The sequence below is a fragment of the Ovis canadensis genome, chromosome 1 (assembly GCF_042477335.2).
Source record: "Ovis canadensis isolate MfBH-ARS-UI-01 breed Bighorn chromosome 1, ARS-UI_OviCan_v2, whole genome shotgun sequence".
NCBI classification, from domain to species: domain Eukaryota; kingdom Metazoa; phylum Chordata; class Mammalia; order Artiodactyla; family Bovidae; genus Ovis; species Ovis canadensis.
The window spans coordinates 6,269,427-6,281,490 of record NC_091245.1 but is presented as its reverse complement, the minus strand read 5'-3'; the positions used below and the strand labels follow the sequence as shown (position 1 = coordinate 6,281,490).

Sequence of the window (12,064 nt, the reverse complement as noted above, 5' to 3'; positions counted from 1 at the left end):
TTGGGTATTCCTTTAGAAAAGGTGTATGGATTCATTACATATTGTAACGTCTTATCTGTAGAGCATAAAATAAAGTCAAGCATGTATCTGCTGATACTTTTTAAGTTGACCTGTCTATACTTAGAAATGTCTCTTAATAGTAAACTTCCCAGTTGACTCAGATGGTAAAAGAATCTGCCTGCAATGTAGGAGACCCTTGTTCAATCCCTGGGTTGGGAAGATCCCCTGGAGAAGGAAATAGCAACAACCCACTCCAGTATTCTTGCCCGGAGAATCCCATGGACAGAGGAGCCTGGTGGGCTACAGTCCATGGGGTTGCAAAGAGTCCGATGTAACTGAGCGACCCTCACTCAGTAATGAGACATGAATTAAGAAGCACGCTCGCTCTATCACATGAGACGCTCACCTCCAGGGGTCCTCCCTGCTTGAATGTCAGCGTCCACACCCCCAGGGTTGTGGCTGGACCTTCCCTATTCTTCAGGGTGTGGCCCAGCTTTGCCTTGCCTGGGGAGCAGTTCTCCACGCTGGGCTGTAAGGGTCTGTGTGAGGAGGGGGTCGGGGGCAGAACGTCAGGGACATGGGGACAACTGTCGCTGATCTGGCAGCTCAGTTGGATTTTTGCTGTGTGTGTGAGTGTTGCTCATTGGAGCCAAGAGTGGAGCTGAGGGGCATTGCACAGCTGAGTGCCCTGCAGGCCTCTGCCACCCGCAGCGGGGCCAGCCTTGCTGGCTCGGGGTCTTGATTTTCAGGAACAGCAGGGATAGCAAGAGTGGCGGTTGTAGTCTGGAAGTAGCCTGGTTGTAGATTAGCCAGGTTGAACTCCTGGTGGGTCCCGGCATCCCGCCAGGAGGAGGAGTTTCTGTTCTCAAAACCATGCCTGCCCTCAGCGCGTCTTTTGTGGGTCTTGGTCGACAGACAGGGCTGGGGTCCTTCCAAGATGCCGCCAGTTCCCAGCAAAGATGGAGGTTATTTCGCAGCTGATGGTGATGGGGTGGGAGCTGGGGGTGGGTGGGTGCTGGAGGTGCTGGCGATGGCTTGTCTGATCTCACCAGCAGTCCTTGAGTCCGGCACACATGGTTGCCCGCCTGTGAGCCAGAACAAGGAGCTGCTGGCCCGGAACCGCGTGTGCAGCCCGGTGCCCCAGTGACCTTTGGCTCTGTGGGCTTCAGTTTCTCCTGTGACAGAATTGAAAAGATTTTATTTAGGTGCTGCCGTGAATCTTTTTTTATGTCAACAACTCTTGCCATTTATTTTGGAATGTTATATGTGTATATATCTTCCCCGGTGGCTCAGACACTAAAGCGTCTGCCTACAATGAGGGAGACCCGGGTTTGATCCCCTGGGTTGGAAAGATCCCCTGGAGAAGGAAATGGCAACCCACTCCAGTATTCTTGCCTGGAGAATCAGAAGGACGGAAGAGCGTGGCGGGCTACAGTCCATGGGGTCGCAAAGAGCTGGACATGACTGAGCGACTTCTCTTTTCTCCATATTAAATTGGAGGATAATCGCTTTACAATGTTGTGTTGGTTTCTGCGATGTTGTGTTCTGTTCCCCTGGAAGCAGATGAAAGAAGGTTGAGGGGAGCCAAGCAGTTGGTGGAGGCAGGCCACTGAGTACACGACACGTGGTCAGGGTGGGCCTGCTGCTGCCCAGAAAGCTGTGCAGGGGTGGACCACGTGGGCACTGTAACAGAGGACACGCCTGTTCAGGATGGTGCGTAGACAGGTGCTCTCTGCTTCCTGTCAGAGAGCAGGGCGGCAGTGGACTTGGAGGTGGTGCCCTGTGCCATCACCCTGGGGATGCCACGTGGTACCCACCCTGCCAAAGTTACGTGCTTTCTCTTATGGTCCAGAGGCTTTAAGAAATCTTTCAGCAAACCTTTGCCCTCGTGTCTTATCTGTCATTCTCTTCCCAACTTCTGAGCAAAGCTCCAGGCCGCCGTATCGACTTTTCTAACGACTTTCCAAATTCCCTTGGCTCCTTCTGGTCCAGCTTCTGAGAACATCACTTTACTGCTCAGCAGATCTATAACATAGCAGGAGAAAAGAGCCACATTCTTCCAGCACTTTGCAGTGGACGTGAGTTTGAGCAGACTCCAGGAAATGGTGAAGGACAGGGAAGCCTAGTGTGCTGCCCTCCACGGGGTCGCAAAGAGTCAGACACGACTGAATGGCCGAACAGTAACAACCGTAGGGAACTACATGGAGATGAATGAGACCACAGGGCCCGTGAAGCTGCGCTTCCAGCCTGGCACAGGCCAAACCAGCAGGTGCCGTGAAATCCATTAACACAAAGGTTAGCGAAGCCGAGGCGAGCACATCGGATGGAAGGGGGGTGGACCTTCAGTGTTCCTGGCTGCTGGGTCCCCGTGGCCTTCCTTCGTGAGATTCACGCATCTCTCCGGCACCCCCGCCAGCCTTCCAGATTCACCCTGGGGCTTGTGTGCAGTGACGGCATGGTGAGCATACATCTCATGTGCATGTGGAAAGGAGTGTGTTTCTCCCAGGACATACCCAGTGCCCCACGATGTCAGCCTCCCAGAAAACCGCATCCTAGCCTGTGAGAGTCCTTTAGCCTGTCGGGGGGCCTTATCTCACATTGTCTCCTTGAGGGGTTGCGGTGACTGTGGGAGTTGCGGGGGGGCAGGCAGGTGCTTGGTGTCTGTGCATCAAAAAGAAGAGGGCCCGGGCCAACCCCGGTGGACGGCGGCTTTGTCAAAATGTGTGTGCAGGTGTGGCGGGTGCAGTGGGTGTCTGTGAGCCAGGCCTTGGCAGGTTCGCCTTCAGCTGCCGGTTCTGCCCAGACGTCACAGGAAGCAGTCATGTCCTTTTTCCAGTGAGAAGGCGAAACAGCGCGCTTGCTGTGAGGGTCCTGTTAGTTCCAGAGCGAAGTCCAGCGTTCCGGGCCCTGAGAGCTCAGCTGACGGGCTGCTGTGTGCCTCAAGGGGCGGCAGCACCCTGACCTGGCGTCCTGGGGACCTGCCCCCCTCCCCGTGTCCGCCTCTGTTCCAGTGCAGGATCCATGTGCTGAGATGCGCTCACAGACAGTGCTCATGGCCTCATCTCTCTCCTCCTTGTTTCATCCTCTTGAATCTTTCACCTCTCCCCAACTTACTTCCCTGGTGGCTCAGATGTTAAGGAGTCTGCCTGTAATGCGGGAGACCCTGGTTCAATCCCTGGGTTGGGAAGATCCCCTGGAGAAGGAAATGGCAACCCACTCCAGTATTCTTACCTGAAGAATCCCATGGATGGAGGAGCCTGGCAGGCTGCAGTCCGTGGGGTTGCAAGGAGTTGGACGTGACTGAGTGACTTCATTTCTTCTTCTTCAAGGCCCACAGCCCCTCACCTGGATTTGAGAAATCTAAGAAATCCAGAGGCCTGCCTGGGTTCTTTCTGGGTCCGTGTGCCTGAAGGCACTTGCAGTTGACCATGGAATCGTCCACGCATTTGATGAGGGGGCGTGGGTAGTCTGTAGCATCTCAATTTTTCCGACCATCCCTGTGGGTGTTTTAGGAGTGTCTGTTTCGGTCGTTATCGGAGAACCGTTTAAACCAGGGGTCCCCAACGTCTGGGCCGAGCACTTTTACCTCCTGTCAGGTCACTGGTGGCATTAGACTAGATGCAAAGCGCACAAGAAAGGTCATGCCCTTGAATCATCCTGAAACCTCCTCCTCCCACCTGCCTCTACCCCATGTTTTGTGGAAAATTTGTCTCCCGCAGAACCAGCCTCTCTGGTGCCACAAAGGTTGGGGCCCACTGCTTTGAACCACTCAGAACTGTTCATTCAAGACGCAAGGCAGGACACGCAGGCGATCGGAAGGCAGTGCCTGCCGCCCACTGGGACCACGTTATAGACGCAGGACGAGTGCCCGAGCTGTAGCTGCGCTCCGATCCCCACGGGACAGGTGGTGCCCGAGCTGTAGCTGCGTTCCGACCCCCATGGGATGGGTGGTGCCCGAGCTGTAGCTGCGCTCCGACCCCACGGGACGTGTGGGCACACTGACAGTCTGGGGGTCTCTGGTCGGCCCCTCGCATCCGCCAGCCTTCTGTTCTCTGCGTGGAGCGGGCTGGGAGGGGGGCCAGGGCAACCTCACTGGGCCCTCTGGCCCTGGTATGGTCCCCCCAAAGGTTTCGTGTGCCCTGCGCCAGCCGGCATGGTGGGGCACCGCCCAGGGAGACACGGTGGCTCAGGAGTGGCAGCTCCTCCCGCCTGGCCTGGGGTCTCATCACAGGGACCCCGACCGCTCAGGGCCGCCACCAGCAAAGAGGGACGGTCACCCTCCCCGGTCCCAGCTGTTCTCACCCAGTTCTCCTCCCGGGAGCCTTTGTGCGGAGGGACCCAGACACCCGCTGCCTCGGGCCTGTGACGGGTTCCGGTGTCAGAAGCTCCCTCTGATCCCGTGGTGGTGGTGCCCCTGCCTCTGTCCCCAGCTTTCAGCCCGCCTGGTGTGGGCGGGGCTGGCCTGGGGTGTCCCCGTGGCTGCTTTGGTGGCCCCCACCTGTCACGCAGGAAGGTGGGGAGCTGCCGGAATGAGTGGGGGATGGGAGCGCCCAGGTGGGGGGCCAGGAGGGGCCCTTGGTTCTCCAGGGGGGCTGCAGCTCAGGTGTGCGGGCCCCTGCGAGGGAGGAGCCGGGTGGGGTCAGCCTTCGGCTCGGGGAGCTCAGCTGCCTCTGCGGTGGTCCCCGCTGTCTAACCTGCGGACTGTCCTGGTGTCAGTATTTGTCTTCAGGAGGCTGGGTGGGTTTGAGCAAGGGCTGGTGAGACTGGCACACGTCCCATCCGGGCTAGAGTGTTGGGCAGGGTGGGCACTGGGACCGCAGGCCGTAAGAAGGGCACCGAGGCTAGTGCCCAGCGAGCTGCAGGTGGGCGGCTCTCGGGCACTCGGGCCTGCGGCTGGAGTCTCCTCTTGGGGCCCTTTCCCCACCTTCTCCTTCCCAGCTCTCTGTAAAATGGAAGTCCTCTGGGCTCCTCCCCAGCCATTCCTCCCACAGAGCTCAGCTCCTCGGGGCAGGCAGGGTGGCTCCTCGGTTCGTGGTCCAGCCCTTTCCTTCTTCACCCCCAAATGCCAGCGTGGTGCCCCCCAAGAGCTATCAGCAATGCCAGTTCTTGGCCTCTTTGTCCCCCGACACGCTGACCTGGGAAACGCCATGGGCTCCCGTTTGGTGGTGCAGGCAGGCGTCTGCCTTGGTGGCACTGACTGTCCGGGGGACTTGGATTGAAGCATCTTCTTTCCTCCCCCCCCAGAGGCGGGCGCTGCAGACATCACACCTGGGGCAGTGGGAGCCTCTGATCTTCCTGCGGCTGAGCCGTGAGCGCACGCTCTGCTGATGGAACAGCCTTTATCAGGAGTGAGTCAACGCCAGAGGAGAGAGGCCAGAGGCTTAGCGGGACCCGACTCGGCAGCCGATGCCCGGTCCCTGGGGAGGGCATGGGGGAGCATCAGCTGGGACCCACGCTCCGCACAGATGGGACCACCCGGGAAAGGTAGCCGAGGGCACAGGGGAGCATCACCTGAGACCCACCCTCTGCACGGGTGAGACCACCTGGGAAAGGTAGCCGAGGGCACAGGGTAGCGTCAGCTGAGACCCCCGCTCCGCACGGGTGGGACCAGCCGGGAAGGGCAGCCCTGTCTCTGTGTCTCTCAGGAGCTGTACTTGGCTCCCTGCTGAGGAGGGGAAGATGCCTGCCTGTCCATCTTCCGGGAGTGGGATTTCCAGGCCTCCATGTCTCCAGAGTTGATTCTGAGCAGGTGGGGAGGGAGAAGCTCAGGCTTCTTGATGAGACCACTTGAATCCTCTTCCTTTCCCAGATGTGTTCTTGGTGGGCACGTACTGAGGGGCACCTTTAGAGACTCAAGGACAAGCCGGGGATTTTCTCCGGGATGTAGAGAGGGGCTCACCTCTGACCTTCCCTCGACTGGCAGGTTTGGGAGGTGAAACGGGGGGTCCTATGTGCAGGACAGCGGGGAGCTGTGTGCTGGCATTTCAGGGATGCTGACTTGTGTGACCGGGGAGGAGCCTGATGGAGCAGGAGGCTGGGGGCGAGAGGGTGCTTACGTTAAACCTCCCCAAACTATTTTGCAAAGATGCAGAAAGTTCACAGAGTGCCTCGAAGCACTCTCGTGTGCAGTTAAGGTGTGGACGGTTTGGATCTAGTCCCTGCCACCCCCCTTGAGCAGGACTTGGGAGAAGCATTCAGTGGATGACTTGGAGCATTGTCTCAATGGCAGTTGAATCTCCTCTCTGCCACGTTCATCGTTGGGGTCTGCTCCAATCCACTTCCAATTCTGCACAGGGCCGGCGTTGAAAATAACAGTTACGGCAGGGGAGAGAGAAGTCAGCGCCAAGAAATTCTATCAAGGGAACGATCTTTAAGTGGAAATAGTGTCGGAAACCAGGTTTAGGACACTTCCCTGGTGAGCTTACAGCGTGAGTGGGATTTCATGGCGTGTTGGATGCCTGCTGCTGGTGGAGGCAGGAAGCCCCGGGGAGTCGCTTGGTCAGGTAGCACCGTTGGCTGTTTGGAGAAAGTCCAGAACCCCAGGGGCTGGATATTCTGGGAAGGGGGGGTTTCTTCTATCTCCCCTTCATCCACAACGTCAGGAGAGCAGCGCCCACATGTCAGGCGACGGGGAGGCAGTGGTGGGCATGCACGCACCTGCTGGAGTTCTGCAGCCAGGTGTGGTCCAGGCCTCTGGAGCTGCTATGGTTGCAGAGAGGGTCGAACCCAGAGGGCGGAGGCCGGGGAGACAAGGAGGGTTCAGAGAGGTGGGGAAGAACCAGGTGGGAGCGGTGTCTGCCGTCAGGGAGCTGGGTTTCAGGAGTCCACGGCGGACTGCAGTGAGTGACAGGCTGTGTCCACCCCAGGGGGGCCTTGGCCATGGGCCCAGGTGATGCGGAGAGGGAGTGCCTGCCTTGGTCCTAGCTCACTCCCCCGCCACTCACACACATACACACACACACTGTGGGTGTCTGAGTGTGAATGTGATGACCTCCCCACTCCCCTGCCACTCACACACACACACACACACACACACACACACACACTGAGGGAGTGCACACACACACACACACACTGTGGGCGCGTGCACACACATACACACACACACACACTGAGGGAGTGCGCGCACACACACACACTCTCTGTGGCTGTCTGGGTGTGAGTGTGATGACCTCCTCTGTGCCTCGGTTTTCTCTTCTCCGTGAGCAGCACTCACGCCTCTGTTGTGTTGTTGCTGTTCAGTTCTGTCTCTTTCTGACCCCAGGCACTGCAGCCCCAGGCTTCTCTATCCTTCATTACCTCCCGGAGTGTGCGCAGGCTCTGTGATACTGTGATACTCTAAGCATCTCATCCTCTGTCGCCCTCTTCCCCTCCTGCCCTCCATCTTTCACAGCGTCAGGGTCTTTTCCCACAGGGGTGTTGCTCGGATTCGTTAAGGAGAGCAGATTCTGGGACGTGGGCCCATGGTTAGTATCAGTAAGGGGCTGCTGCTACTGAGTCCTTGATGCCATCGTCCCTGAGGGCGTGTTGAGGCTTGGTCGGCCCACCTCCCTGCCGGCTGGTTGGCCACTGGTGGCCGCAAGTCTGCGTGCTAAGTGGTGCCTGGTCCCTGAGACTCGAGTTAACAGCGTCCGTCTGGAGTCTCAGTGAGGCCATGGGTTGGGCTCCCACCTGGAGTGAGCAGAGGGCCAGGCCTCCAGCCTGGGGGAGAGGAGCCACCCAGGGCACCTGTCAGTGTGTGAGGCCCTCCTGAGTGGCACTCTTTCCGCCTCTCGAAAGTGGCCTCACTGAGCTTTGATTGATGCGCGAGAGAACATGCGCTTAGGGACCCCCAGAACCTCTGTCTCCTCCGCCTCCATCCCAGCTGATGGGGCCCCGAGCTGCTGTCCGCTCCCCCGGGTTCTGTTCCTGGGTGCACAGAGGCTTCATCTCCTTCCAGCCAGAAGTCCAGGGAAGCTTCTTTGTACCGGAGGTGGCGCCTGGATGGGAGGCCTGCAGAAGGGCTCCAGGGAGCGCAGTCTTCAGGAACAGAAAGGTTTACTGCAGTTAGGCTTTGGAGACGGGGAGCTTGGGAGTCTGCGAGGCAGCACGTTAGTTGGCAGGCCATTGGGAGCCCTCATCTAGAGCAGCTCGCTTTAAGCAGCTTGCTCTGCCCGGCGGAGTCCGTGCTATTGCACCAGCACCCGCGGCCCTGCTTTGCCAACCTCGTGGTTGACTTGGGTTTCCTCAGTGGCAGGTTTGCAGCGGGGCTGGGACTCTGGGTTGCCATCCCCTGGCTGGGAGTGGACCAGCATCTCCAGGGCACCCAGGCAGCGCTTGGAGCTTCCCTGGCGAGACAAGCATGGAGGTCCCGGCCGCCCTTCTAGGCCTGTAACCAGAGCCCTGCTGCCTCCGGGGGCCCCCCCTGCTGCCAGCCTCTCAGGGCACCAACAGGGCACCCCCCCAGCTCTGATCAGGGACAAAAAAGGCTTCCATCCACACGCCTGTGGGTGGGAGGCCCTCCTGAGAGCCTTGAGGCTGTTTGAAAATATCTTTTTGCGCTTGTCAAACAAACTTTTTCTCGAGCCCATAAAAGTGTAGAGAGAGGTGCAGGGAGGTGGTTCTCCGGGGTGGCGGTGAGCAGTTGGTTCTCAGTGTCCCAGAACCTGGGGCAGCCCTGGAGGGGCCCCGGTGCCCCCAGGCAGAGCTGCCGTGGCTAGGTGGGTCTTCTCTTCCGGCTGGATCGTCTTCCCAGGAATCTGGGTTATGGAGGGAAGCGTGACTTCTTAAAGGGCCAGAGGTCTGCCTGCTCTGTAATGCCCCTCCTGTAGCTGTACCACCCCTTGGAGAGCCTGGGGTCCTGCCCTGTGGGCCCTGTGGCCAGCAGGGTGGGTCTGCCCAGCTGAGACCCCGAGGAGGGGGCTCCCCGGTCACTCGTGCCCATCCTGTCGGCCTCAGGATCCAGTCTGTGAGTGGAGCTCGGTCCCAGTGCAGTGCCCGATGTCTGCTTGTGGGCCCAGGGGGATGTTCACCCGACCCGCAGACGCCCTGCGCCTCCCAGGAGGGTGCACGCATCCTGGTGTGCAGGCCCCGCCTGGCCCCCGGGTGGACAGCAGGGAGAGCTGGCTGGGTGTTCCCCGCTGGGTCTGCCCTTGTGTCTTTCCATCCAGTTGCTTTGGGCGTGGTGGGAGGATGTCTCCCGGAAGCACAGGTGTGACCCCTGCCTTTGACCTTGGCCACCTGCTCTGAGGTTCACACCTGAGTGGAGGCCGGAGATGCTCCGGAGAAAGGCCTGGGGGTCGCGGCCTGTTTCTGAGTATCTGAGGCTTCAAAAGCTCCACGGTAGGGAGGCTGGATCAGAGGTTGGCCAGTGGCCGCTGCAGGTAGGAGATTGGTTGGAGCTCTGGGGCACATACTCTGCCATGTACAGCCAGGCGGGGCCCCTCCGGTGGAAAGCAAGCCCCCCAACTGCTGGCTGACCTTGAGTTTGTCTGCAGGCTGCGTGGGGTCTGCTCCCTGGAGGAGCCTCGGGGGAGAACCATGCTGGGTGGTTCTTGGGGAGGAGAGGGGGGCTGCTGAGATGGAGAGGGGGGGTGTGCATGGTCGCCTGCTGCTGACCAGCAGAGGCGGCCCGGGCTCCTTGGAGCTGTACCCTGGGGAGCTTGGGGGTCACAGCTCCCTCTGCCCACTGACCCTGCTTCTGGAACGGGCCTGGGACCCCTCAAGTCCCTACCTCCGTATTCTAGGGCTCGGCCACTGCCCCACAGATAGGAGGACCTGCCCCACGGCTCAAGCCAGGCTTGTCCCAGCTGCCCACACCTAGGCCATCTGGGGTGCAGCAGTGCTTGGGGGCAGCTCCTGGCCCCTTGTCCTCTTGTGGGTGAGCCATGTGGGAATCTGCGGGTGCCTAGCCCCACAGGGGTGTCAGTAGAGAGGCCACGAGTGCCCTCACCCTCACCCTTTCAGCTCTCAGACTGGCTGGGATGTCGGCACCTGTGAGTGATCCCTGGCCGGGCAGGGAGGGCGTCTGGGGGCTCCGTCTTCTGGGTGTCCCCTGCCTCCATGGGTGCACGTTGGAGTAAACTCGTGAAAAATGGCTCAGTCGTGTCCAACTCTTTGCAACCCTGTGGGCTATACAGTCCATGGAGTTCTCCAGGCTAGAATACTGGAGTGGGTAGCCTTTCCCTTCTCCAGGGAAATCTTCCCAACCCAGGGATCGAGCCCAGGTCTCCCGCATTGGGGTGTATTCTTTACCAGCTGAGCCACAAGGGAAGCCCGGAGTAAACTCCTACAAATACTTAATCCAAACCAGCCTGTGTTAATCTTCCTAGCTGCATTAGCAAGTGCAGGAAGCTACATTTAACCTTTTTCTCTAACAAGCCATGAAGTCAGGAGTGTAAGGTCATTTTGGTTGTGTATTGAGCCTAGTGAGAGGGGGTCCGGTGTCAGCATGCACTCACCCTTGGGACTGTGTGTGGATGTGTTTTGAACACGAGCATGGGCGGTCTTCTTTCTCACGGACCAAGTGGAAGTCAGGTGTGAACTGAAGACTGGTGTTTCGGAGCCGGGCTGGGTCATTTTCCGAGGACCCCAGTCTTTAGCAGGTACCGCTGTGGCCCCTTGGCTTTCTGGAGATCGGAGGTGGAAACTCAAAAGGTGGTCCTGGGTTTCCCAGCCGGCAGGGCGTTGGGGTCTACGGTTCAGTCTGGGAAGGCTGCTGGAGCCCATGGGTCTGTGGCCTTGCCAACAGGTCTGCTTCCTGCTGGCATTCAGAGCAGAGCCTGGAGGCTGGGTCCCGCTCCGGGGACGGGAGGGGAGGGTGGGCACCTGGGCTGCCTAACCCCTCTCAGGCACTCGCTCCTTCCCCGCGATTCACAAACGTCTTTCCTCTTCGAAGCTGTGCCTCGCGCCATGCTGATGTTTCTTTAGGGCTGGAAAAGCCTTGCTGGGCTCCTGCCCTCCTGAGGACCAGCGCTGTGGAGCCCGCAAAGAGCACCGCGAGACGGCAGTGCGGGGCGGAGGCTCGGGGTTTTCCTGATTTGGTGAAAGGAATGGAGCCTGAACTCGTCCCAGAGATGCCGGCTTTCGAGAACTAATGAAACATGGAAAGCCAGCGATGCTGACGATGGCAGTCGAGTCGATGAAGTTTATTGGCTTTTTCTGTGCCGAGAGCTATTTGGGAGCGTAACCCGGAGGAACCCGCTTAGTCCTCCCACCAGCCCATAGCCAGAGCTGGCCTCCTGGTCTTGTCGTGGGTCACAGCGTGGACGGTGGGGCCAGGGCCCATGCAGACCACCTGGCCCAGAGCGGCTCCTGCCTGTGTATCTGGGCCCGCGTGTGAAGGTGACCGTTTACCCGGTCGCGGAGGCGTTTTCGATTTGCCCTGAACTGTGTGTGACACATGGGTGCTTCCTGCAGGCCTGCCTAGAGGGACGGGGGTTTTGGTCCCTGACGGGTTCGCTCCCCTGGCAGTACGGGGCTGGGTTTGGCCTGAGAGCAGGGGCTGTTGGAACTGACGTCCCTGGGCCCAGGGCCTGGCGGTCAGCCCCTCGAGCCTCAGGCCCCGTCTGGAAGTGGCAGGAGTACCAGGCACCTGGCTGGGGCTGCTGCGTGGAGGGGTGAGACCCTCTGCCTGGGAGAGGGTGTCGCTCTGTACTCGGGGCACGTGGTGAACCTGTGCATTCCCAGAGGTTGTTCAGCTCCTCACGGGGCCTTTGTGTGTCTGTGTGCGTGTCTGTGTTAGCCCGTGTGTGTGTGTGTGTGTGTGTGTGTGTCTCTGTATTGTGTGTCTGTCTCTGTGCGTGTGTGCTTGCATGGTTGTGTGTCTCTTTGTATGTGTGTTTCTGTGTTGTGTGTGTGTGTGCTGCATGCTTGTGTGTCTTTGAGTCTGTGTTGTGTGTCTCTGTGTGTCTGTCTCGTGTGTGTGCATGCATACTCATGTCTCCCTTTGTGTGTCTCTGCTGTGTGTCTCTGTGTGTGTGTGTCTGTGTCTCTGTGTGTGCACATATGCTTGTATGTTTCTGTGTGTTTTTGTTGTGTGTCTGTCTCTCTGTGTGTGTCTCTGTGTTGTGTCTCTGTCTCTGTG

At 59.1% G+C, this 12,064-nt stretch overlaps 1 protein-coding gene across 3 annotated transcripts in view; it reads left to right on the top strand.

Moving 5' to 3' along the window:
- AGAP1 (ArfGAP with GTPase domain, ankyrin repeat and PH domain 1) overlaps positions 1-12,064 on the top strand; it is a 573,926-nt gene that overhangs the window by 50,015 nt on the left and 511,847 nt on the right. The gene's annotated exons all lie outside the window — the stretch shown is intronic.